The following is a 26,472-nucleotide window of genomic DNA, read 5'->3' as shown; positions in this document are numbered from 1 at the left end:
GCGCTAAAGAAAGGGCAACTGAACTAAACACATTTTGCTCTATTTTCACTGAAGAGAGTAAAACATACTAGTCATAAGGAGGTTGAAGGAGAGGGGAACTCATTGAAATTATCATTATGGAGGTCAATCTGAGCAAACTGATGGACCTTCACACTGACCAGTCCCCCTCATCCTGATTGACTTTATCTTAGGGTCTTAAAAGAGGTGGCTCATGGGATAGTAAATGAGTTATGTTACTACCCACTGAGGTGGTGGGCTGTAAATCAAGTCCTTCTGCTCCCAGATTGTATTACCAAATATTAAAATCATGTGAAGTAGTGTCACTGGACCCAAAATGTTAACTCTCATTTCTCTACATAGATGCTGCCAGACTTGCTGAGTTTTCCCAGTGTTATCTGATTTTCAGCACCTGCAGTTCTTTTGATTTTTTTTTAATTGCGGTTTTTTTTTAAGCCACGCACTCTCTCTCAATTTACCTGTCTTTCAGGTCACTGTCCTGTGTTAGACTAGACTTATTTATTGTACACAATCAGACTTCAGCTACAAGTAAAGCTTATAAATTTTTAGCATGTAAAACTAATAACTAAACTCTAATCCCTTAACAGTCTCTACCCTTATGCACACGCATGCGCATGTACGCATGCAAACCAAAGGGGGAAATCAATTATGGATGGAAGCAGAAAAATGCTTGAAAGTCATTGTATACTTCCCAGTTCTGATGCTGAGGTGGTGCTATTTCAACCAACGAGGATCTTCATGTTTAATTGCCTCTTCCTGGAAGCTGCTTCTGGTTTGTAAGAAGTACAGAGCAACAGATTCACTTGGAAAATGTCTCTGATTTATTAATTCAAACATCGCAGTTCACAACAATTGCTGCAGGAAAGATGAGTGGTTTCCTTCAAATTTAAACTTCAGTTTTTTTTATTGCTGAGAACAGGCAGTTATGGATAGAGTTGTTTTTAAACAGTTATTTCTCTAAACTCTAAACATTCACTCTGCTTCTCTCTCCACTGACACTGCTGAGTTACTCTAGCATTTATTAGTTTTATATCTAATTTCCAGAATTCACTGTGTTGCATTTATTAGTTTGCTAATCAGTATCTGTACTTTTTCTTTGATATAAGCCTAAGTTTTCAAATCATTTTACCTATTTTAGGCAGTTTACTGAAATAAACTTAACTGGTCAATTTTATATGCAAAGAAGCTACTACTTAATTTAGAATGGTTCCTTTCCTTTCTATTTGTGTGTCTGGTTTCACGAGCACACATAGAGATTAAGAGTAGATGTGACCATTTGGCCCCTCTGCTGTTTGATGAGATTGTGGCTGATGTGGTTGTGGCCACAGCCCACTTTCCTGGCTATATCCCCGTACCCTTTTACTCCTTTCTGCATCTATAATCTGTCTACTTCTGCCTTTAAAACTGTTCAATGACTGCTCCAGTGCTCTTTGGGGAAGAAAATCTGACCGCTCCCAAGCATCTTGGAAAAATAAATTCTCCTCACCTGTGCTTAAGTTGGAAGCACCTTCCTTTAAACTGTGTATTTTAGTTCTAATCATTCATCCAAAAAGAAAAACCTCCTTACAGCCTACTAATGCTGTCAGATTACTCAGGATCTTGCTTTGATCCAATCTCCTCTTATTCCTCAAAGCGCCAATGAATACAGGGCCAGCCTTTCTAAAATTTACTCCTTAAATAATCCCATGGTCACAGGAGTCAGTGGAGTGAACAGAGCCTTTGCATGCCTTTCTGCTATCTAGTTAGAGACAAAACAAAAACTGCAGGGATCACCACCCCTCTCTGCCTTCTGCATGAACTGTTCCCTTCAGCAGTACTTGGTTTGCGCCACTCTCCCCACCAACACCCCCCGAACTCCCAGTTACCTTCCCCTACAACCAGAAACGATGCAAAACCTGCCCGTACACCACCTCCCTCACCTCCATCCAGGGCCCCAAACAATCCTTCCAGGTGAGACAGAGGTTCACCTGCCTCTCTTCCAACCTAATTTACTGTATCAGGTGCTCCCAATGTGGGGAAACCAAACGTAAACTTAGGGAATGGTTCACCGAGCATCACAGCCATCCGCCAACTCCCTCCCCAGCACCCCCCCCCCCCACTACTCCCTGCCACCTACTGGATTCATTCCTCCCATTGACCAACCAGGTCTTCACCTGTCCCACCTCACCACCCTGCCTCTGCCACACCCTTTATCTGTATCTCCCCATACACCCACCCCCAGTCCTGAAGAAGGTTTACACCTGAAACATAGACTTCTTCACCACCTGATGCTGCCTGGCTTGCTGTGTTCTTCCAGTCTCCTGCCTGTCTACTTTCTGCTATCTAGTGTCTGACAAACTAATTCAGTATTCCACTGTTTTTGTGATTTTTCTACATATGAGAATAAGAATTAGGAGGAGGCCATTCAGCTCCTCAAGCCTGCTTCACCATTCAATGAGATCATAACTGACCTGATAATCTCAAATCTACATCCCCATCTACTCCCCGATTACCTTCTAATTCTTTGCTTAACAAGAATATACCTAACTGTGCCTTAAAAATATACACGGGCTATCCTGTTAATGGATGCTGACCAAATCTGGCTGAGATATAAATCACCTAAGAGGTGTGACTATCTCCTGGTACAAAGAAGATTGGTAATTTTCACACTCCCTGATCTGTTTCAGTATCTGTAGTTCAACCTCTGTCTTATAACACCTGAGTTGGAACTACCTGTACTTCAGATTCTTGCCATAAACATGTTTGCTCAAAACCAAACTGGGATCAACAATCTTCCATAAACTGTGACAGTCACCTGTCCTGCCATTCTTAATGCATTATCAGGAACTAAATTATTATATTCAACTTGATAATTGATTCCGGCTTTATATATTGTATTAACCTTACCACTTGCCGCCATACTATCTTAAAAATAGAATAAACCTTAATCACTTAACCAGATACTTACCAATTAACCAGTTTCCTCCAATGTAGCAGATTGGGAATTGATTCCTAGAAGCTGAAAAAGTTTTTAGGCAAGGGGAAATGCAATATAACATCTTTTTCCTTCCCTGCATGAATGCCTTTTAATCGATTAGATTATTTTTAGATTAGATTGGATTTCCTACAGTGTGGAAACAGGCCCTTCATCCCAACAAGTCCACACCAACCCTCCTAAGAGTAACCCACCCAGACCCATTCCCCTATGCTTACTCCTGACTAATGCACCTAACACTATGGCCAATTAACCTGACCTGCACATCTTTGGACTGTGGGAAGAAACCGGAGCACCCGGAGGAAACCCACGCAGACACTGGGAGAATGTGCAAACTCCACACAGACAGTTGCCCGAGGCTGGAATTGAACCCTGATGTAACTGTAGGTTTTAGTTGAATGCCAACTAAAAACTAAATTAGATTTGTACAAAATAAGCATTCAAACGTTCTTAGCCAACAACTGCATGCAGTCAGTCCGAGGTCAAAACAAGTGCACTATCTGAATTTATATACTCCTCACCACAACCAAAAATCTTTTCATTGTTCAAATACCCCAAAGCCAGGTAGCATCACTCTCTTCCAGACTTTATATGCACTTGTTCACACAATAAATGCTGATGTTTTAGAGAATACCTCCTTACAAATGGTTCAATTTCTCAGATCAGGCGTTAAACCACATTCCTATCTCTTTGTTTGGGTGTGAAAGATCACATAGTTCTAGTTTGGCCAAGACCACTAAAAATAGGTTATCTACTCATATATTCATTTGCTCATCATAAAGCTTTGTGTGAACTGTTGCCTAAGTAACAACAGTCCCTACACTTCAAGTTAAAGCATTAAATATAAACAGCTTTGGGACCTTTCTGAAGTGGTGATGAACATCACATAAAACCAGTTTCTTCGACAATTACTGTTACCATAATGGATCATTTACTTTAAGAATCTACTCTTGATGCAGAGGATCTCCATAAATTTTAGGTCCTGCAACAGTTTTCAGCTTCTGAACAGGCCCCAAAAATATCCTTTTTTCCAAAATGGATTAGTTTGCATTTTACCTCTCTTCAATGGCTCAGTACTTCTCCTACTGTCCTTAATTCAGAATTGAAATTATGGAACAGCGGTGAAAGGATGTACGATCAGTTCTGTTATAACGCGGTAGTTCTGTTCTCTTACAATCCCAAGTTATAAGAAGATGGCATAATAGCAGCACCATTTTAACTAATGGGGCCAGAATCACATTACAACATGCTTTAAAACTTTGCACTTTAAAAAGTGTCCCCAATTCATCAATCATATTATAGCATATTTGTGTTAACAAAACTCGTATTATAGCAGAACGACCTGTAGCAAGACTGCAGTAGCTACAAGTCCCCAACAGAATTTTTATCTTTGGAGAAGTATGAGAGATTGCTGGATCACATTAGTAGTAATTTAATAGTAATTTCTCCTATTGTAGAAGAGTAGTGCATATTTGGGTATTCTGTCTAATATAACTATTCACCTCTCACATTCCTCAACTATATGGTAACCACTTGGTGAATTCAAATATACGTATCAGATTAAATTCTTTTGCATGACTTTCAGCTCCACTTCCGATACCTGTAGTTCTGTGACCCTACTGGCTTCTCTGCTTTCACAACACCATTTGGCATTAAACTATAGGTGACCCAGAATTTCCTTGGATACCTGGAAAGGTATATTATATATTCTTTGGCTATAATAAAGCACTGTACACCCAGGGAATTACCTTTGAATTATGGGCACTCTTTTACATGAGCATATAAGATAGTCACATTGCTTACAGCAATTTATTGGATCCACTGATCTGCTGATGTTTGAATAGAGATGTAGAATCATTGATATCTATTTGTCTGATGGGATCTAACCTAATATCTTGAATGAGAAATGCAGCATTCCTGCAGTACTGTACCGAGAATATGCTCAGTCCTAGATCGGAATTTGAATTTATGACTTTGTTGAATTCTTACCCTATCCCCTACACCCCATTACATCAGATTGGTTTACTTGGTAAGAGAGAATGAGATTGAAGGAGGTAAGGAGAGAGAGTGCTGTAATGAGGGAATAGGGCGACACTATCGGTCTGCTGAAATTTGTGGAGGTCCGATCAACCCCTTGAACAGTTTCCCTATTTGTTTGTCTCTAAAATTCCCATGAGTCCCTCGGTCCTAAATGACACTATCCCAGCTAAATCTCCACCCCCCCCAAACCAGCAATGCATTGTTGGACTAATTCTCATAATCTTTTATCTGTTTGATTACGCAGAGCATCTCACTTGCACTCAGTGACTGTCATGAGACCTATTCTGTACCACCAATATTCCACAAGCAGCATAAGCGATGGATTAATTAGATTAGATTAGATTAGATTACTTACAGTGTGGAAACAGGCCCTTCGGCCCAACAAGTCCACACCGACCCGCCGAAGCGCAACCCACCCATACCCCTACATTTACCCCTTATTACCTAACACTAAGGGCAATTTAGCACGGCCAATTCACCTAACCTGCACATCTTTGGACTGTGGGAGGAAACTGGAGCACCCGGAGGAAACCCACGCAGACACGGGGAGAATGTGCAAACTCCACACAGAGAGTCGCCTGAGGCGGGAATTGAACCCGGGTCTCTGGCGCTGTGAGGCAGCAGTGCTAACCACTGTGCCACCGTGCCGCCCACAATGTACAAACTACAGCTTGACCACTCAAAATAAAATACAACTGAATAGTAATCCTGAGTAATGTATTGCCACACTGAGTAAATGAGATTTACATTTACATATTTACATATGATGCATGTTGTCTTAGTGAAAAAATTAGTGTAATGCATTAAGACAGCTTCAGATCTTTGGCTGTATTTTTGGCTCCCAGCACATTTAGGTCTGGAAGCAGTCGCACTGTAGAAGTGGGTAGCAATCAAAGAAACTTCACAGAAAGGTTGCAATACAACAGAAATTTCTGGGTTTAGATTAGATTCCCCACCGTGTGGAAACAGGCCCTTCGGCCCAACAAGTCCACACCGACCCTCCAAAGAGCAATCCACCCAGACCCATTCCCCTACATTTACCCCTGACTAATGCACCTAACACTATGGGCAATTGAACACGGCCAATTCACCTGACCTGCACATATTTGGACTCTGGGAGGAAACCGGAGCACCCGGAGGGAACCCACGCAGACATGGGGAGAATGTGCAAGCTCCACACAGACAGTCGCCCGAGGCAAGAATCGAACCCGGGTCCATGGCGCTGTGGGGTAGCAGTGCTAGCCACTGAGCCACCATGCTACCCGTAATGGGTTCATGGAGAAAGTGAGGACTGCAGATGCTGGAGATCAGAGCTGAAAATGTGTTGCTGGAAAAGCGCAGCAGGTAAGGCAGCATCCAATGATCAGGAGAATCAACGTGGGTCATGACCAAGCCTGCTGATTCATCTGAATTGTAGAGGTCCATCACGGCGGAGCATGGTGATCTCACTTAAAGAGTTAATGAAAGAAGGTAAACTAACTGATCAGCACTCCCTTGCAATCAAAGGAGCATTCATTCAGTTACCATGAAATATAGCAAATCCAACTTGTCACCTATTTGATGGAGTTGTCCCACCTTATGGTGTTAAATTTAAAGAACAAATGAACAACAACCATAGATAGATGATGATCATTTGCAGCATGTTGTTCTCATGAATGTGAAAATGAGTGATGATGTTGAAGTCTTCCCATAATGCTGTATACCCATTAGAGCACAGGACTCAAACAAAAAAGATCTGCAACTGATTGAGCACTCCCTCCTGTTGTATACGGTAATGGTTCTGAAACTGTTAATGTTTGAGCTACACTGACCTCTGCTCACTCTGCTGATGCCATCTGATATCTCTAGGTGGAAAATCAGTTAGTTGAACTGTGGAACAATCTCCGACTGGAGGCAAATGTGTCTACTCCACCTCCACATAGTAAGAGTTAATATCCAGAGAGTTAATGAAACTTGTATTTAGATGTTGAGATGTAAGAAACTGCATCTCATTGTGAAACACGGTGCCTCTTGTTGAGACGTGTTTGTGATATAATTGTACATTCTTAGACTAACGTAGGAGAATTTGTGGCAGCATTTTACTGCAACTACAAACCACCATCAAATATTTGGTGTCTAAGCATCTCACGTTATAATATGGAGAGGTGTAGTGTGGAATCCACTTACCGGGTTCTTACCACATGCTGCCATGTATTGTGTAGAGTCCAACAGTGAAAACTTGAAGCGGGAATAAAATTATATGTAAGTGAATTTAAGAGCATTGCCATTTTAAGAAAGGGTCAAGTAGTCTGCTGGCAGATGAAAGCATTTAAACAGATGCTAGTTAACCTTAGTTTTTGGAAGCAGTCACAGCTGAGCAGCTGCACTCCAACGTGGAAAAGTGGCTAGACCAAGCGGGAAGAAAGCACAGTGAAGCTGCATGGGCTATAGGTAGGCATGCTAGGCCACCAAGGAGCAGATCTGCAGCAAGGTGAACAGACATCGGAGACTCCAGCAAGTTAATCTCCTAAACGGGAAGAGTAGAAAACTAATCTATTGTTCCAAATCAGGATAGGATACTGGAAGAAAAACCAGTAAAGCAAGTATTGCTGCAGTCATGAAGGAGCACCATAATATGCAACTGCATAATTTAAAATGGGGACGTACTTTTAATATATGTCATGGTTGGCAATATTGGCAATAAGATTGGTGCAGAGATGACTGACATGATCTTATCCAACTTGTATACGTTATCTTAAGCACATATAATTGCAGCTATCTAGAGATACTCTGCAGATGGAAGAACCCCAAGTTTAAAAAAATGTACTGGCGTCACTATCCGTAAAGAATACTAGATGTTCAAGAATATGAATGTCATTCAGCATCAACAGAGTTCACCCTTGAGTAAGGAAGTGTGTTCTGCCTTCTACCTCCTGCAATTCACTGATATAATTCAACAACTTCAAAAGGAAGCTACCATTGACCAACCTAGGAAATTAGAGCTGACGGAAGACTGAATCAGCTTTCCAAGTTTAAGGAGAAGTTTAAACAGTGGAAATCACATATTGGAATTCTAAATTTATTTCACATTGTCGGCATGACAGATTTGTCTGGGTTGCAGGAAATGTTTTACATCCCTGACACTACTGAAGAATCCTCAAAGCAAGACTTGAGATAATAACCCAATATGACAGTTCAGAGTAAATCTGCCTGAGATCATTGGTTGACTTTGCATTGAAGCAGATCCTGACAACACAGCAATCAGTTACACACAGATGATACAGAGGGGTTAATATAACTGGTGTAATTGGTATGAAAGAAATCTTCTGCACTAGACAAAAGAAAATATTGCATAATGGAAGAAATCCAACGTTTGCAAACTCTTTGGGGAGCTATCAGCACAAAGGATTAAATGACCTCTTCATTAGCACAGCTGTTTTCAATGATGGAGATTCGTGCAGTTGAAGGCCCTCCAAATATTGCAAAGGGCTCACACCAACATCTACAAAGAACAGCAACCTCTGAAACACATATCAGCGAGGTAAGGCATTTAATAAGGTCCTCCATGGTAGGCTCGTTCATAAGGTCAGGAGGAATGGGATACAGGGGAACATAGCTGTCTGGATACAGAATTGGCTGGCCAACAGAAGAGAGCGAGTGGTAGTAGAAGGAAAATATTCTGCCTGAAAGTCTGTGGTGAGTGGTGTTCCACAGGGCTCTGTCCTTGGGCCTCTACTGTTTGTAATTTTTATCAATGACTTGGATGAGGGGATTGAAGGATGGGTTAGCAAGTTTGCAGATGACACAAAGGTTGGAGGTGTCGTTGACAGTATAGAGGGCTGTTGTAGGCTGCAGCGGGACATTGACAGGATGTACAGATGGGCTGAAAGGTGGCAGATGGAGTTCAACCTGGATAAATGCATTTTGGAAGGTCGAATTTGAAAGCTGAGTACAGGATTAAGGATAGGATTCTTGGCAGTGTGGAGGAACAGAGGGATCTTGGGGTGCAGGTACATAAGTCCCTTAAAATGGCCACCCAAGTGGACAGGGTTGTTAAGAAAGCATATGGTGTATTGGCTTTCATTAACAGGGGGATTGAGTTTAAGAGTCATGAGATCTTGTTGCAGCTCTATAAAATTTTGGTCAGACCGCACTTGGAATACTATGTCCAGTTCTGGTCGCCCTATTATAAGAAAGGTGTGGATGCTTTGGAGTGGGTTCGGAGGAGGTTTACCAGGATGCTGCCTGGACTGGAGGGCTTATCTTATGAGGAGAGGTTGACTGAGCTTGTACTTTTTTCATTGGAGAAAAGGAGGAGAAGAGGGGACCTAATTGAGGTATACAAGATAATGAGAGGCATAGATAGAGTCGATAGCCAGAGACTATTTCCCAGGGCAGAAATGACTAACACGAGGGGTCATAGTTTTAAGCTGGATGGAGGAAAGTATAGAGGGGATGTCAGAGGCGGGTTCTTTACACAGAGTTGTGAGAGCATGGAATGCATTGCCAGCAGCAGTTGTGGAGGCAGGGTCATTGGGGACATTTAAGAGACTCCTGGACATGCATATGATCACAGAAATTTGAGGGTGCATACATGAGGATCAGTGGTCGGCACAACATCGTGGGCTGAAGGGCCTGTTCTGTGCTGTACTGTTCTATGTTCTATAAAAGATGGCGCAGTGGAGAAATGAGCCAAAGGTCAAGGTCAGCTATCTTCAAGTTAAAGACCCATCAGTTTTCTACATCTGAAACAAATACATTCTAAAAGAATTGTGAAACCTCCAAACCACTTGAACTTGTGAAATCAGGGACCTGGTGCAAGGGAGAGGAAAGAATGTAAATGTAATTTGGTAACAAATTTGATTATATAATGGATTCACAAAGGCTTGAGGAGGAGAGGAGAAGGTGAGGGTGGGAGTGGACAAGATATTTCATCAGGTAGCGATTCTGAAAGAGTTGATGTTTGAGCCACACCAAGCTTCGCCCAGTCTACATTGGAAGCATTTCAAAAAAGATTCATGAGGCTAATTCATGTGGTGAGGGAGTTAACTTACCTTGAACAACTGAACAGGCTGGGTGTTTATTCATAGGAGTTAAAATAATGAGTGATCTTAATGAAACGCAAGATTTTGAGGGGGTTTGACATTTCGCTGCTGAGATGATGTTTCTGCTCATTGCCGAATCTCAAACTAGGAGACATGGTGACAGAATAAGGGGCATTCATTAAAAATTGAGATGCAACGGAATTTCTTCTCCTGAAAGTGAGTAGTGAATGTCTGGAAGTTTCTACCCCATGGAGTTGTGGTGGCTAAATCACTGAAGACGTTTAAAAAGGAGATGATAAACATTTTGAAATATTTTAGAGTTGATGGTTCTGATGAACTCGCACAAAAGACGAATTGAGGTCTCTGACAGTACTGCCATGATCTTATGGCAAGGCAGGGAAGATTTGAGGGGATGAATGGCCTACTCCTTTTCCTATTTATGATGGTGATTTCAGACACGCTTGTGGTTGAGAAGCTGTTGGAGTCTGTTGCAGTCTCCTGATGGAGAGACATATCAGTAATACAGTCAGTTCTGATAAAACATGATAGTTCTGTTTACATGCCATCTCAAGTTATAAGAAAATTGCACAATAGCTGCATCATTTAAGCTAATGCTGCTGGAGTTGTATTATAGCCAATACATTCTAGAAATCACAGTCTAAATTCTTCATTTGGGTTAAAGCCAATTCGAGTTGAAGAAACACGAGCTATAGCAGATCCGATAGTAGTTAATATTGCCAAAGATCAATTGTAATGTAAGTATGGCTACTGGGAATTAACAAAAACTGCATCTTTGTTACCTAAGATCACTGATTCTTCTACTGAGATTTATTTGTAGTCCATAATCCACCACAGACTAATGAACAGTCCCAATGTCTAGTAAAGGAAGATGCGATTTTAGAGAAGATACATTAAAGACATCTCAGAGATAACAACCAGACTACTCCAGCCCCTAGGCATCATGGTATCCCACAAACTATCACTACACTGAAACAGCTCCTGATGAATTTAAAGGACCCTGTACCAATAACCAGCAGAAAGAATGTCATATACAAATACCCTGCAAGGTCTGCAACCAACGTTACTTTGGACAGACAGGCAGGAAACTAGCTACCAAAAGACATGACCAACTATCACTAGTATCCATACACAGACAAAGAAGGACACCAGTTCGACTGGTACAATACATCTGTCCTGGGACAGACGAAACAAAGACATACATGGGAATTCCTGGAGGCCTGGCATTCAAACCGGAACTCCATTAACAAACATATCAACTTGGACCCCATTTACCAACCTCTCAGAAAAAGAACCGGAAGTGATATTACCCACCACAACAGGCCAAGACATACAAATAGCAAACAGGACAGAACACAGCGCTTCATCGGAGGTTCACTGATGATGTCACCCACTATGGTGAAGAAACATCTGAGAACAAATCTACCAGCTCTTACAATCTGATCCACAACTTGAGCTACAAATCTTCTCTAAAATCACAAACACCTATGGGCGCAATATGCTCAAATTAGCCTGAAGATGGGAAACCAAAGTCATCCAGCTGAGTGCCACCCACCAACATCCATGCCTTGGGGAACAGGGATTACCACAATGTGTCAAATACAAACCACCTCTCAACACCCCACAAGCCAGAAGAACAGCAGAGCAGAACAGAACAGCTGCAGAATGCTACAAAAAATAATAAATGATGCCCACAGCCGACTCCACAAATATGAACGAGAAATTGTGCGCCAAAAAAGTCTGTACGCTAACATGGTGACCATGAATGGACAAGTGCACTAGAACGAGCCATCAACACTAAACAACAGCATACCAAGACAAAGAAAAGATGAGCCCTACAAGAAAAACTGGCCAAGCTCTCTCTCAGCAATAACACGGACAATTCTGAGACTTGGATAAAAAAGCCTGTCTGACCGACAACTCTCAGAATCGGAAAAAACCGTCCTAGTACTAGGTATGAACCACAGGGACGTGGATAAAAAGGACTTCATAGCAGCACTAGAATCCACCCAGAAAGACAATGGACTTACTGAAGAAACCCAGCAGGCCATCAGACAGACAGTAGCACCAACACTAAGCAGAAAGAAAGAAAAGACCACCCTCAACACACTGGAAAGGAAAGCCCTGGAAGGATTCAGAAAAGACAGAAATATCGTAATCCTACCGGCAGACAAAGGGCACATGACTATCATCCTGAACAGAACGCAATACATGGGAAAAGTAAACACACTACTCACAGATACAGACACCTACCAGCAAGTGGTGATGGACCAGACTCCATAGCTAGAAAACCATATTACAGCATCAGTGAGGAAACTTCACAAGACAGGTGAAATTGACAAGACAGACCTCCAAAGAAAGAAACCTGAAGGATCCAAAACACCCAGTTTCTACAGATTACCAAAGGTACATAAGCAAGCCCCAGCCCCCGACCCATAGTCTCACGTCCTGGTACACTGACATACAGACTAGCGAAGGAACTGCAACGCAAACTGAAGCACTGAGTAGAAGGCTCAAACATCTCGATTCACTCCACCCAGGAATTCCTCAACTTCATCAAAGACACCAAGGTAGATGACAACGAGGTCATGTTTTCCTTCAACGTGATGGCCCTATTCACATCAATAAACATCATTTTAGCCAAAGAAACGGTGTCCTCAGTGCTAGACGAACCAAGGACACTAACACCTGACAGCACCAACTCTGTCAGCAAGGACAGCATCCTCAAAGTGGTAAACCTGTGTCCCTCAACCCACTTCACCTTCAACGACAAGACCTACAAACAAATCAATGGGATGCAGAAGCAGTTATGCAGAGGTTAGAACAAACAGTCTTTCCCATGATCCAGCCCAAGCTTTGGGTTCGCTATGTGGATGACACCTTTGTCGTCACGAAACACAGAAAATTAGAAGAACCCACAAACACATTAACACCATCCTTACTTCTGTAAGGTTCACCAAAGAGGAAGATAACACCAATAGACTCCCTTTGCTAGACGTCATAATAGAACAAAAAGCCAATGGAGAGCTGCAAACCACCCGCTACAGGAAAGCCACAAACACTGACCAGATACTCAACTGCACGAGCAATCATACCTACGCCCACAAATAGAGCTGCATCAGGGCATTATTTAAATGAGCCACAATACACTGCAGCACCCAGGAACTACCTGAAACCAGAATTCCTAGAGGCCTGGCATTCGAATCAAAACTCCATTTACAAATACATCAATTTGGATATCACCCACCACAACAGACCAAGATGCATAAATAACAAGAGGAAGAGAACACCAGCGCTTCATCAGTGGGTCACTGATGTTACCTAGTATGGTGACGAAATGTCTGAGAACAAATCTACCAGCTCAGCGAGCAAATGAACAACCTGAGCGAGGTATTTCCTGGCATGGCTAATAGCAAACTATTTCTGTACATCCTCACTGCTCAATAATATAACTTGAGTATTTAAAATCCTAATTCATGCAGCGTAATGATTGTAATGTCCAAATGTTGCAACTGAAATTTTCTCTTTTTCCTTAATAGTTTTTATTTCTCTTCTTCATGTTTTGCCATGTTCTTCACAGCCTGCAATACATTATCAATGAGGATGAGCACCTCGCTAAAACCCTCCCCACACATCCAATTGTCACCTTTAAACAACCACCAAACCTCAAACCATTGTTTGTAGCAAACTGCCCGGCTTTCAGGAAAACACCACATAACCTTATTACAGTAAATGCTGTAAGACATGTCAGAGTGTTGACACGGATACTACCATTACACGTGGCAGGTACTCATGTGATTCGGCCAATGTTGTCTATCTCATACGCTGTAGGCAAGGATACCCTGAGGCATGGTACATTGGCGAGACCAAGCAGAGGATATGGCAAAGGATGAATGGACACCGCACAACGATCAATAGACAGGAGTGTTTCCTCTAGTTGGAGAACACTTCAGTGGTCCAGGACATTCGACCTCGGACCTTCGGGTGACCATCCTCCAAGGTGGACTTTGGGACAAGCAGCAACGAAAAGTGGCCAAGCAGAGGCTGATAGCTAAGTTCGGTACTCATGGGGATGGCCTCGACCTGGACCTTGGGTTCATGTCACACTACAGATGACCTCATTGCACCACACACACACACACATATCCTGTCTCATATGCTCACACATACACTCCCACACCCACACATGCACCCTCTCATAGACTCAAACCCCTTTACACTCAGACATATACACACACTCTCACAGACACTCATAACCCCCTCCTTCCCACCCCCACTCCCCCCACACACACACTCACACACACAAGTTTGTGTGGTGAATTTGTACTTGCAGAATTACATTTTACTTTGCTCAAAAACTGCATGAATCCATGTAAGATTCTGTAAATCCATTTTTTTTTTAAGATTAGAATCAGTCTGACCATTGTGATACAGACAGTCTCACACAGGGCAGCTCACACCTTAAATGCATTATCTGGGCCAACATGGCATCAATTGTTAAAGTTCACTTGAGAATGTAACTTTTAAATGTTCTGCAATTTACATATGAAAGAATTGGAACCAACATGTTCATTCTAAATGATGAGAGACTTAACAAACAATCCAGGTCTTTTTCAATATATAATTGCAATTACATCACACTAAACTTTTGCTATAAATTCTGTGTCTTACGGTCTTATACTCTGCACCTGATGAAGTAGCAGCGCTCCGAAAGCTAGTGCTTCCAAATAAACCTGTTCGACTATAATCTGGTGTTGTGATTTTTAATTTTGTACACCCCAGTCCAACACTAGCACCCCCAAACCCTTATTTCTTTTCTACTTGTTTAGTGGTACGTAGTCACACGATACACATAGTACGTTTTTATAATTACAGCAGATGTCTGATTTGCATAAATGTGCAGATCGCTTCAGTAATTATCTTGTAAATGCTTCAGTCTTTTTTGAAAATATATAACATGCTATTCTATATAGCACCATTAAAAACGGAAGAACATAATTTGTGAACAGTGGGTGCTAATGCCACTGTGAAGAATTGACTTTGGGCTTTTAAACTCCTCTTAAACTGTATGTTTGATAAAATTTGAAGGATCTTTCTTTATTCTGTTGTGTTCTTTACTCTTCTTCCTACTGTTTCACCAGTTCAATTCTTAGTTTCCTCTACTCACTGTTACAACTTGCTTTGGTTTAAAGTGAAAATCACTGAGTTTTCCGCCACCAGCTTTTATTTTGTACGTTCCTGTCATTTATACCTCTCCTCACTTCTGTAGAAATTCCAAAATTGTAATAAAAAGTCTTTAAAGAGCTAGAATGTAACAAGGCTGAATGCATTTTCTGTGTACTGATGGAGACCTTGAGCTATGTTTCAGTCATTGTACTGTACAGTCCTTTGTCCCAAGATCTGTCAAGTGCATCACATGCTCGTGCTTTCTTTCGTGAGAAATAATTGTAATTATATTCAATGCCTGATTGATTGGAATATTGTCCAATAATGAAATTTCACGAGTACAACTACTCAATCAGTGTGTCATTGATCTCTGTCATTATTTGGTGTAATTATTTTTTCCTACAGGTTGTGAAGGGTATATTGTAGTTATTGGGACTTGTTAATAGGATTTTGTTCTATCAAAGAATGTGTGGATAACAACCATTTCTAAATCAGAACAGAGGTTTATAAAATCATGAGGGGCATGGATTGCATAAAAAGACAAGGTCTTTGGTGGGAGAGTCCAGAACTAGAGAGCATAGTTTTAGAGTGAAAGGGGAAAAATTGAAAAGGGACTAAAGAGCAACTGTTTCCCGCAGAGGGTGGTGTGTGTATGGAATGAGCTGGCAGAGGAAGTGGTGGAGGCTGGTACAATTACAACATTTAAAAGGCATCTGGATGGGTATATGAATAGGAAGGGTTTAGAGGGATATTGGCGAAGTGCTGGCAAATAGGACTAGATTAGGTTAGGATATCTGATCAGCATAGATGAGTTGAACCGAAGGGTCTGTTTCCATGCTATACATCTCTATGACTCTGATTATGATGTGTAGTGTCTGATCATTCTTTAAGAGTTAAGTACCATCTATCTGTCATAATAGGAGATATTCCTTCTGCAATCTAGCAAAGCATTATTAAACTAAGATGTTAACAATGCTCGTCTCTCTACACAGCTTCTGGGTATTCTTGAGGTCCTCAATGGCAATCTCACCCAAGGGGGTGGCATCGAGGTCTTGCTTAGGCTTGGAGGTCTTGTATTCCATCCTGGGGTGGCAGTCACCCTTGTCCCAGAGGGATGGCCACGGCTTGGTTTCCAGGTTTGGTGGTCTTCTCCTGGCATGGAGGTCTTCAGTAATGGCGGCTTCAGGGTATTCAAGCATTCGTCGCCTTAATCAAGTCTCCCCAAACTGAACTTGATCTGAAATGAGCTCTGTCTTAATTTTTACTTTTTTTCTTCTTAGCCATGACTTCTGTCATTAATACAGGTGCCATGGTATAGCAACTAATTAGTCTTTTAACTTTTCTTTGTAAAAATGCATGTGACAATAAATTGCTATTATATTCTCTTCTAATTATTGCCTGACATTGCTTCTTACAGATTTGCTACAAGAAATTGCTCATCCCTAACTACAAGGTGGTGTTGAGCTGTCCTCTTGAGAAAGAGTGAGTGAGTTCTAAGTCAGCTTTGCTTGTGGCTTGCAGGAAAATTTGGAGCATTACAATCCAGAGAAGCAGGTTGAATCCAATCAGCCTTACTCCCACAGGATTCAGAACTCTGTGAAATTAAAATATTCAGAATTGTGCAATTCCTCCTATCCAGACTTTATGAACAACAGATCTTGGACACCACATTTATAACTTAAAACAAAAAATAATAATCTATTATTAACACTGTAACTTTAGCAGGACCAAGTTAAACAACAAAGTCATCTAATTATTATCCATGATGTAAACCCAAACTTAAAGTCCACTCTCACACACGCAGACTGACAGACAAAGGGAAGGGATAAAATAGTAAGAAAATGAGGTGTAGTTTCCCAGTTTACTTAAACAGTTGTAAATGATGGATGCCAAGCTTCCATGCAGTCCTCGGATAACCAGTTATTCACAGGCACGTTACAATATACCTATTTTTAAAGTCACCCGGTGAACGTGAACAATTTTAGTCAACTTCAAATATTATTTACTGATTTCTTACAGACTGAGATTCTTTTCTCAGGACATTCAATAATACTTTAATTAGACAGAAAACTAGGGAGAGTAAAAAACAGTAGTCAGTCCTAAAGTTTCCAAAATCACTCTGAACCTGACAAAGCTGGTCAGAAATTATTCTCTCCTTGTTAAAATTATTCAATGTTGTTTTGGTTTGCTAGTTAACTGTATATCTATCCAGCTGCCAGGGCATGGTGACACTTGGTGCGCAGTCATCCTGAGCAGTGCTTCCTTCTATCAATAATTAAGTTGCATTACCTTCCATGCCCATTACCAGCAGAAAACATTTGAGTTTGTTTTCTTTTTATAACATTCAGCTCTTCTGAGTTTGGCTGACCCAAACCTTGACTCTCAGTTCCAACAAAAAAAGAACAATGAGAGAAAAATAGTGCTGATCTTTGCAGGAGGTGGTGGTGTTCCTGCGCTTCTGATGCAGTTGTCCTTCGACATCACCAAGGAGAAGGTGCTTGAGAAACTGAAATGTCTGAAAGTGGATAAGTCACCTGGACCAGATGGGCTCCACCCTAGAGTTCAGATGGAGATATCTGGAGGTTTAGTAGTGATCCTTTGGGTATCACTAGAGTGAGGGAGGGTGCTAGGGGATTTGGAAATCACTAATGTAATCCCCCTGTTTAAGAATGGAGTAACGCAAAAGATGGAAAATTACCAACTGATTAGCCTGACCTCAATAGTTGGTGAGATTTTGGAGTCTGTTGTGAAGGATGAATTTCTGAATACTTGGAAGTGCATGGTAAAATAGGGCAAAGTCAGCATGGTTTCATCTAAGGATGGTCATGCCTGACAAATCTGTAGAATTCTTTGAGGAGGTAATGAGTAGGTTAGACCAAGGAGAGCCAATGGATGTTATCTGTCTGAACTTCCAGAAGGCCTTTGACAGGGGGCCGCACAGGAGGCTGCTGAGTAAGATAAGGGCCCATGCTGTTAGTGGCAAGCTGCTAGCATGGATAGAAGATTAGCTGAAAGCAGACAGTGGGGATAAAAGGGTCATTCTCCAGATGGAAGCCAGTGACTAGTGGTGTTCCACAAGGGTCTGTGTTTGGACCACAACTTTTCACTTTATACATTAATGATCTAGATGAAGTAACTGAGAGCATTCTGGCTAAGTTTGCAGATGATAGGTGGAGGGGCAGGTATCATTAACAATTTCATCAACAGATGCCTAAGGGAAAGACAACGGAATGAGGACATGCCACAACCCAAAGGACTAGCCACGTTACCATACATCAAAAACATTTCTGAACTGACAGCCAGACTACTGCGACCACTAGGACTCATAACAGCACACAAACCAACAACTCACCAGGACAAAGGACCCGATACCCAGCATGAGCAAAACCAATGTAGTGTACAAAATCCCATGCAAGGACTGCACAAAACACTATATAGGACAAACAGGAAGACAGCTAACGATCCGCATCCATGAACACCAACTAGCCACGAAACGACATGACCAGCTATCCTTAGTAGCCACACACTCAGATGACAAGCAACATGAGTTCGACTGGGACAACACTACTATTATAGGACAAGCCAAACAGAGAATAGCCAGGGAATTCCTAGAGGCATGGCACTCGTCCACAAATTCAATCAATAAGCACATCGACCTGGACCCAATATACCGGCCACTACAGCAGACAGCTGGAACTGACAACCGGAATCGACAGATACAAATGACTATAAATGCCGGAGGAAACATCACAGAAGCGCTTCACAGGAGGCTCCCAAGCACTGAGGATGTCACCTACACAGGGGACGAAATGTCTGCAACACAAATTCCCAACTCGGCGAACAGAACCACAACAACGAGCACCCGAGCTACAAATCTTCTCCCAAACTTTGAAAAGCGGTTACCAATATCTCGGGCCAGGCTTTTATTGCAGAGCCAGTTTCTAACTACTGTATTGCAACCACTTCAAGGTTGTTAGATGCATATATGGAGGAGGAAGTGAAGAGAGATACAGGCAGAGATGGAGCAAACAAAGTGGAAGAGGCTCATGTCAAGTATTAATATCAGGATATATTAGGTGGCAATGTAGTATAACGTGGGAATATTTAGTGTAAGAATTTGGATTATATGATGCCAAATTTGCAAATTTATGTCTGGACAGTTTAGTCCAGTGAATTTATTTTCTTTTGTACCAGCATCTGTGCAGAAATTTTAGGATCACGTTTACCATCTCAATCTATTTTATATTGCGTGTTACATTGTCAACAAAAATGCAAACTGTTCCTGCAAAGATCTTTGCTCGACAGGCTATTCTTTTTGCTTTCACCACATTTTAATACAAATTTATTTTACTTGCGTACAGCAAATACAACAAAGGTTTGAACAGGTCAACCATATGTCCAAAATAGCTGTACTTGTAACTCAAAGCTTCCAATTTGTCACTACCTTTACAGCACTCCCAGAAGAAGCACTGTTAGGATTTATGAGCAACAAACCAAGGCATACACAAGACACGTACATGCACAGCAAGAACTAGAAACTGGAGAAACTTGGCATCACCACCAACAGTAGCCAAGCTTACCCTGGCACCACAGTGGAAAACGTAGTCACCACTGGGAAGTTGATCGTCAACTTATTGGACCACACCCTTCAACCGGAAGAGATTGAAGTTCTTAGCAGAGGTCTCTATTTCTGTCCCACCACCAAAATGGATCCCATGGGTCTTGCAGCAGACACTGAGGAATTCATCAGATGAATGAAACTCAGGAATTCTTTCAAGATGCCAGCAGTGAGTCCACCAAGGAACTGGAACAGGCACCACAGGGATCTGTAGAGGAGCAAGCAAAGAAAGAGTCAACTTGGACCGCACCAGAGGGCAGCTGCCCTGGGCTTGACATATATGCTCAAACCATCAGGAAATATTTAAATACTAGGTTCGTCAGCCGCACCCACAAGGTAGAGCAAATCATCATCCAATCACAATGCAATGCCATCCATGCTCTCAAAACCAATCACAACGCTGTCATCAAACCAGCAGATAAAGGAGGAGCCTTCAGAATAGAACAGATTACTGCAAGGAAGTGTACCGACAATTGAATAACCAGGAACACTACAGGTAACTACCGACTGATCTGTGAGCACACCCATGAACTAAACACATTGATCAAGACTTTGGAGCCAGTCCTTCAGAGTTCCCAAAGTGCCCTCATCCCACGTATTTCACGCATAGGTGACTTCTACTGTCTTCCGAAGATAGACAAAGCCAACGCACCAGGCCATCCCATCTTATCAGGCAATGGGACCCTGTGTGAGAACCTCTCTGGCTATGTCAAAGGCATCTTGAAACCTATTGTACAGGGGACCCCCAGCTTCTGCCACGACACTACAGATTTCTTATAAAAACTCAGCACCCATGGATCAGTCGAACTGGGAACATTCCTCATCACAATGGACGTTTCAGCACTGTAGCAGCTGAAATTTCTGAACTTGAAGTCTATTTAGAATGAATGTATTGCCATATTTTTTTAAACTTGGATCACTAAACTTGGAACTTAGTTTTGGATCACTAAGTTTACATAAAAAATTGGAGAGGAGCAGAGTTTGCTGGAAATCAAGCTGGAATCTGTTTAGAACAGGAGGAAGCTATTCAACCTGCCTTGTCTATGTTGGCTCTGTGAAAGAGTTTTCCAACTTAGTTTGATACTCAAGGTATAATTCTCTAAATTGCTGTTCAAGCTTTTGGAATCTGATTCCATTATCCTTTCAAGTAATGTCTTCCAGATCAAAATAAATCAGAATAAAAAAAATCTTGTTTTCCTTTCTAATTCTTTACTCCATTAGTTTCAGTATATAGTCTCTGAATGTTGACACTGTTGCCAAAGGAAACAGTTTCTCTCTCCTTTCTCCAAACAAAACCCTCATAATTTTGAATACCTCAATTAGGTTCCTGTTTTAAGAAGAACAGTGCCACCTTCTCTAATCACCCTACATTGCTGAAGTGATTAATTTTTGGTATGATTTTGGTAAACCTCCTTTCCAAGACCTTGAAATTACGTAAAGTGTAGTGCCCAGATCTCTGCATAGTATTTCAGTAGAATCTTGCCTAGAAATTTGTAAATGTTTAACCTGACTTCTTTGTTTATGTATTCAATGCCTCTATTTATAAAACCAATATCCCACATACTTTCCCAGCTCTGTTTTTGACTGAATCACCTTTACAGATTAGTGAATATGGACCATCCTGGTAGATTATACTCCCTTTTCATTTTCTTTCTTCCAAAGTGTACAACTGTACATTAAATTGCACCTGCCATTTGTCTGACCATTTTACTAATCTATGGTCTCCAGAAGTCAGCTATTATACTTTTTCTACGTTGCTTGATATCAAAATTCTGTTTCCTACTGAAGTTTAGGTAATTTCTATTGACAAAGAAAGCAATGGTTTTAATACTAATCATAGAGGACCCCACTGCATACTTATGTCCAATCAGAAAAGCATCAGCTTATCAGTCTATCTCCCTCTTATTCCATAGTCCATTAAACACCACCTCCTCCCCAACCAGTTACCACTGTCCTTGTACCGCCATGTTTCTCTTCTAAATAAGCTTGTTATGTTGTACTTTATTATATATGTGTGTGTGTTTACTGGCCTACTTTGATTTTCACTGTAACTTCAAAAAATTCAATAGGATTGGTTTGATGATATTTTTCTTTAACAAAAGTATGCTGGTTGACCCTGAATGACTGATGTCACTGAGTGAGAATTAATTTTGACATTGGACTCTGGTAGCAACTCTAACTAGTAATATTGAATTTTGCTTTTACTGACCAGAGAAACAAATGTATTTAGTGTTCCCCAGAAGTTGGTATTAGCATCAAAAACATAAATTGCTGGAAAAGCTCAGCAGATCAGGCAGCATCTGTGGAAAGAAAGTAGAGTTAACATTTTGCTTCCAGTGACCCTTCTTCAGAAGCTGAGTTTCTCCAGCAATTTTTGTTTCAGAATTCCAGCATCTGCAGTTCTTTGTTTTATGTTGGTATTAGCTTCATTGCTTTTCTTGTTATATAAGATATTGAAAGCATAGTGCAGGAAATATGAAGTTGTATAAATGTGATGAAAAGTGTGAGATTTATATGCGGTAATGTAATTTTTATTAGAATTTTTATTTTAAACTAGTAGCATGTGGGTGTTGTTTTTAAATTTTTTGAAGAGATTAAAAAATTAACTAGGTCTGTCTTTACAGAACCATTATTTTAAATCAGTATGTTCCTTCTGGAGTGTTAATGGTAGTTTGTTTATGCTGTAAAGGTTCACAGCTGGAGAGAGGAACCATCAAACCATTAGTTTAGAGGAGTCTAGGATGTGCAAGTTTTAATTTAGTTCAAAATATTTTGGGTAATTCAAAGGAGACCTGACTGGGATCTGAGTGAGCATAATATTTCAAAGAAAAAGTAGATTGTTCAAGAACAGTTAAGGAACTAACTTACTTCAGTGAAAGAGTATAATTTGTGAAACTTCCAAACCAGGAGCGTTCGGTTAGAGCTCTGCAGAAAACTAATAGACAGAAAATTTAAATTGAGTTGTGCATGTGGTTAAGGGAAAAAGGTTTACAGCTCACAGAACTGGACCTGAGAAGTAGTAGTTAATTGAAATATACAGATTTGATTAGCATGGAATTTCTCTGGATTCTTGAGTCACTGTAATATAATGGTATTAGGTAGAGGATGGATTTTGTTTTATCATGTGTTTTGAAATCATTCAAACTACTGATAGATTTGGTTTGTCTTTTCTCTTTAGTGTAATAAACATCTGTCTTAATCCTAGTCTTTATAAAACCAACAATGCAATCTTGAGTGTTTATGTTTCATTAAAATTATCACCACTACATATATAAAAGACAAGAAATATGACCTATCAAGCCATATTCATTGAGATCTGATTTGTCAAGTAATAACATTAGCTGAGATCATAATACAAAATGTGACTATTTTAACAGACTTCAAGTAGCCATAGACTGGTGAAATGGGCAGACATAAGTTGGATGCTATTTAATGCGTATGTTCCAACCATGACATTTAATTGGTCTGAACTTACCAGGTTTATCCCCTGACATTTTTTGAATTGGCATGGAACTTCTACGATCTCCAGTCCTCCATCAAAGGAAGATTGATAAGGGTAGTCAGAGCTATGACATCTCCACCCTTTCCTCCTTGACCTAGGGGTGCACCTTATTTGGGGGAACCTATCAAAATTGAATGATGTGAACTTATTTAGCATTCCCCTCCAACTGCACTATTTTAACTCTGTACAACATCTCCAATTCCTCATCCAGTTCTTTTGAAAAGACATAGCAAAGTATTCATTCAGCATCTGTTAGGTAGTCTGTATCCATAAAAAAATGTTTTTGTTCGTAATTGGCCTTGCATTCCTTTGACTATTATTTTCCCTTTTTATAAGTTTATAAAATGTTTGTGTTCCTCTTTGTTCACTACTAGGCTTTTCTCACACTATCACTTTGCTCGTGTATCTTCTTAACAGCTTCTCCCTAAACATTATATTTTTCCTGATTTTCTACTTTATTCAGTTCCTGACATTTCTCATCAACCTCTTTCCTGCCTTATATGGATCTTTACTTTAGCATTGGATCCCTTGACTTTCCTCCTTATATAAATATACTAGGGTTGAACTGATGTACTCAGGATACAAAGTGGTTGGGCAGCTCTTCAAGGAGGAATTAATCTGATCATTTCAGGCAGGGGTGAAATTAAGATGGTAAAGCAAATCTATGCACCTGGTTTAAAAAGCAGGATAAATGTCTAGTAGGTCTAACACCACACTTATAACATTTCAGTACAGAATAGGAGATAGACTGATTCAAATAAAAACACTCTTCATTAATTGCTGTCTGTCTCTGTTGGTGCCTGTCCCAACCTATTTCAAATCCATCCCATAAACTATATCAAAAGTAACTTAAGATTTACCTGGTGACTGGAGTCGCTCAAATTCCCCAGATAAATTTTATATATTGTGAACTTTTGGTTTTATGTCACTCAAGGATTTCAGTTGATAAATTGAGAATAAATCTGAAGTAATCAGTAACTATCATATAAACCCAGGGTAAGGTTGTAAGTTTTCAATTTCTCCCAGGTATCTGGTCCTTTCAATTTGCAGTGCAAGGATGTATGTTTACATTTTGTGTTTGGCAGGCTGTTCTTTTGACTGGCATTTATGTGACAGATAGCACCTGGTATAGGTGGCTGCTATCCAAATGATCACTGTGGGTTTACTGAGTGATGATCTATCCACGTGATTCTTCATAATGTGCAATGAATGTATGTACCATATTTTTTGAAAATGTAGATGTTTGAATGTTTTTAAAAATCTTGTTTTTAATCTGTTGTTGTATAGTATTTTGTTTTGTTCTTTCATAGGATGTGGGTGTTACTGGCTAGGCTAGTATTTATTGTCCAAATGTAATCACGCTTGAGAAGATGGTGGTGAGCTGCCACCATGAACTGCTGCAATCCGTCTGGTTTAGGTACACACCCAAAGCAGTTAGGAAGAGATTTCCAGGTTTCTAATGTAGCAATGAAGGAGCAGAGACATCATGCTGCATGGCTGGGATGGGTGCTTGCAGATTTAAGGGCACCTGTTGTCCTTGTACAAGCGGCAGAAATTATGGGTTAAGAAGATAAAGTCAAAGGCATCTTGGTAAGTTGCTGCAGTGTTTCTTGAAGATTGTACACATACCGCTGCCATTGTATATCAGTGTCGAAGGGAGTGGATACTGAAGGTGGTGAAACAGGTCCTACTCAAAGAGACTGCTTTGTCCTGGATGATTTGAGTTTCTTAAGTGTCATTGGAGCTGCACTTACCCAGGTAAGTGGAGAATATTCCAGGATACTCATGGCTTGTGCCTTGCAGATTGTGAACGGTTTTTCAGGAGGTGAGTTAATCTCTGTAGAATTCTTAGCCTCTGATCTGCTCTTGTAGCCGGAGTATCTGTATAGAGTAAGAGTCATGGAGATGTACAGCACAGGAGCACACCCTTTGGTCCAACTCGTCCATGCAGACCAGATATCCTAACCTCATCTAGTCCCATTTGTCAGCATTTGGCCCATATTCCTCTATTCATATATCCATCCAGATGCCTTTTAAATGTTGTAATTGTAGCAGCATCCACCACTTCCTCTGGCAGCTCATTCCATACACATACCACCCTCTGCATGAAGAAGCTGCCCTTTAGGTCCCTTTTAAGTTCCCCCCCCCACTCTAAACCTATGCTCCCAGGGAAAAGACCTTGTCTATTTACCCTATCCATGCCTCTCATGATTTTATAAACCTCTAGGTGGTCACCCCTCAGCCTCCGCTCCAGGGAAAACAGCCCCAGCTTGTTCACCCTCTCCCTATAGCTCAAATCCTCCAACCCTGGTAATATCCTTGTAAATCGTTTTCTGAACCCTTCAAGTTTCACAACATCCTTTCGATAGGAGGGAGACCAGAATTGCACGCAATATTGTTTAGTTTCTCATAGAATAGAATCCCTACAGTGTGGAAAGAGGCCCTTTGTCCCAACAAGTCCACAGTTTCCCGAGGCTGGAACTGAATCCAGGTCCCTCGTGCTGTGAGGCAGCAGTGCTAACCACTGAGCCACCGTGCCAATGGTAATCTCTAGAATGCTGAGCATAGGGGATTTGTAGATATTAAAACCATTGAATGTTGAAGGATTGGAAGTGAACATTGTCTGGCACTTAGGTAGCACAAAATGTTTGCACATTATCAGACCAGCCCTGAATGTTGTCTTGGGCCAGGATTTTCGAAGCAGCAGCAATTGCTGTTGGATTGTCACTGCAGGCAAATTCCTCCTCCCCCATGCAGCCTCACTTTTATTCTTGGATCTTCTAAACTTGTCTCTGACAAATGTGGAGCGCTGTGTCCATCAGTGAATTCAGTGGAAATGGAGTAGAGCTGGAGAAACCACAGGATACAGTCTGGCATTTAGCATTAGAGTCATAGAGTCATAGAGATGTACAGCACGGAAACAAATCCTTCGGTCCAACCCGTCCATACCGACCAGATATCCCAACCCAATCTAGTCCCACCTGCTGGCACCCAGCCCATATCCCTCCAAACTCTTACTGTTCATATACCCATCCATTAGCTGCTGAACATATAAGTTTAAATGATTTAGATTTTACATTTTGATTTAGGTTTTATTGTCAAGCGTACTGAG

The 26,472-nt window shown here is 41.0% G+C and overlaps 1 protein-coding gene across 8 annotated transcripts in view; it reads left to right on the top strand.

Moving 5' to 3' along the window:
* LOC122549654 (thyroid hormone receptor beta) overlaps positions 1-26,472 on the top strand; it is a 184,317-nt gene that overhangs the window by 63,692 nt on the left and 94,153 nt on the right. For 2 of the 8 annotated variants that reach the window (XM_087986903.1, XM_087986900.1), the window contains one exon: positions 16,658-16,722. The exons of the other annotated variants lie outside the window; for them this stretch is intronic. The gene's annotated coding sequence lies outside the window, so the exon portion shown is untranslated. The remainder of the gene's footprint in view (positions 1-16,657; positions 16,723-26,472) is intronic. 8 annotated transcript variants of the gene reach the window in all.

This window comes from Chiloscyllium plagiosum, unplaced genomic scaffold (genome assembly GCF_037043375.1).
Source record: "Chiloscyllium plagiosum isolate Xiang-an unplaced genomic scaffold, Cpla_swu_hap1 HiC_scaffold_5, whole genome shotgun sequence".
Classification (NCBI taxonomy): domain Eukaryota; kingdom Metazoa; phylum Chordata; class Chondrichthyes; order Orectolobiformes; family Hemiscylliidae; genus Chiloscyllium; species Chiloscyllium plagiosum.
Note: the sequence above shows the minus strand (reverse complement) of the source record. Positions and strands in the feature narration are given on the sequence as shown.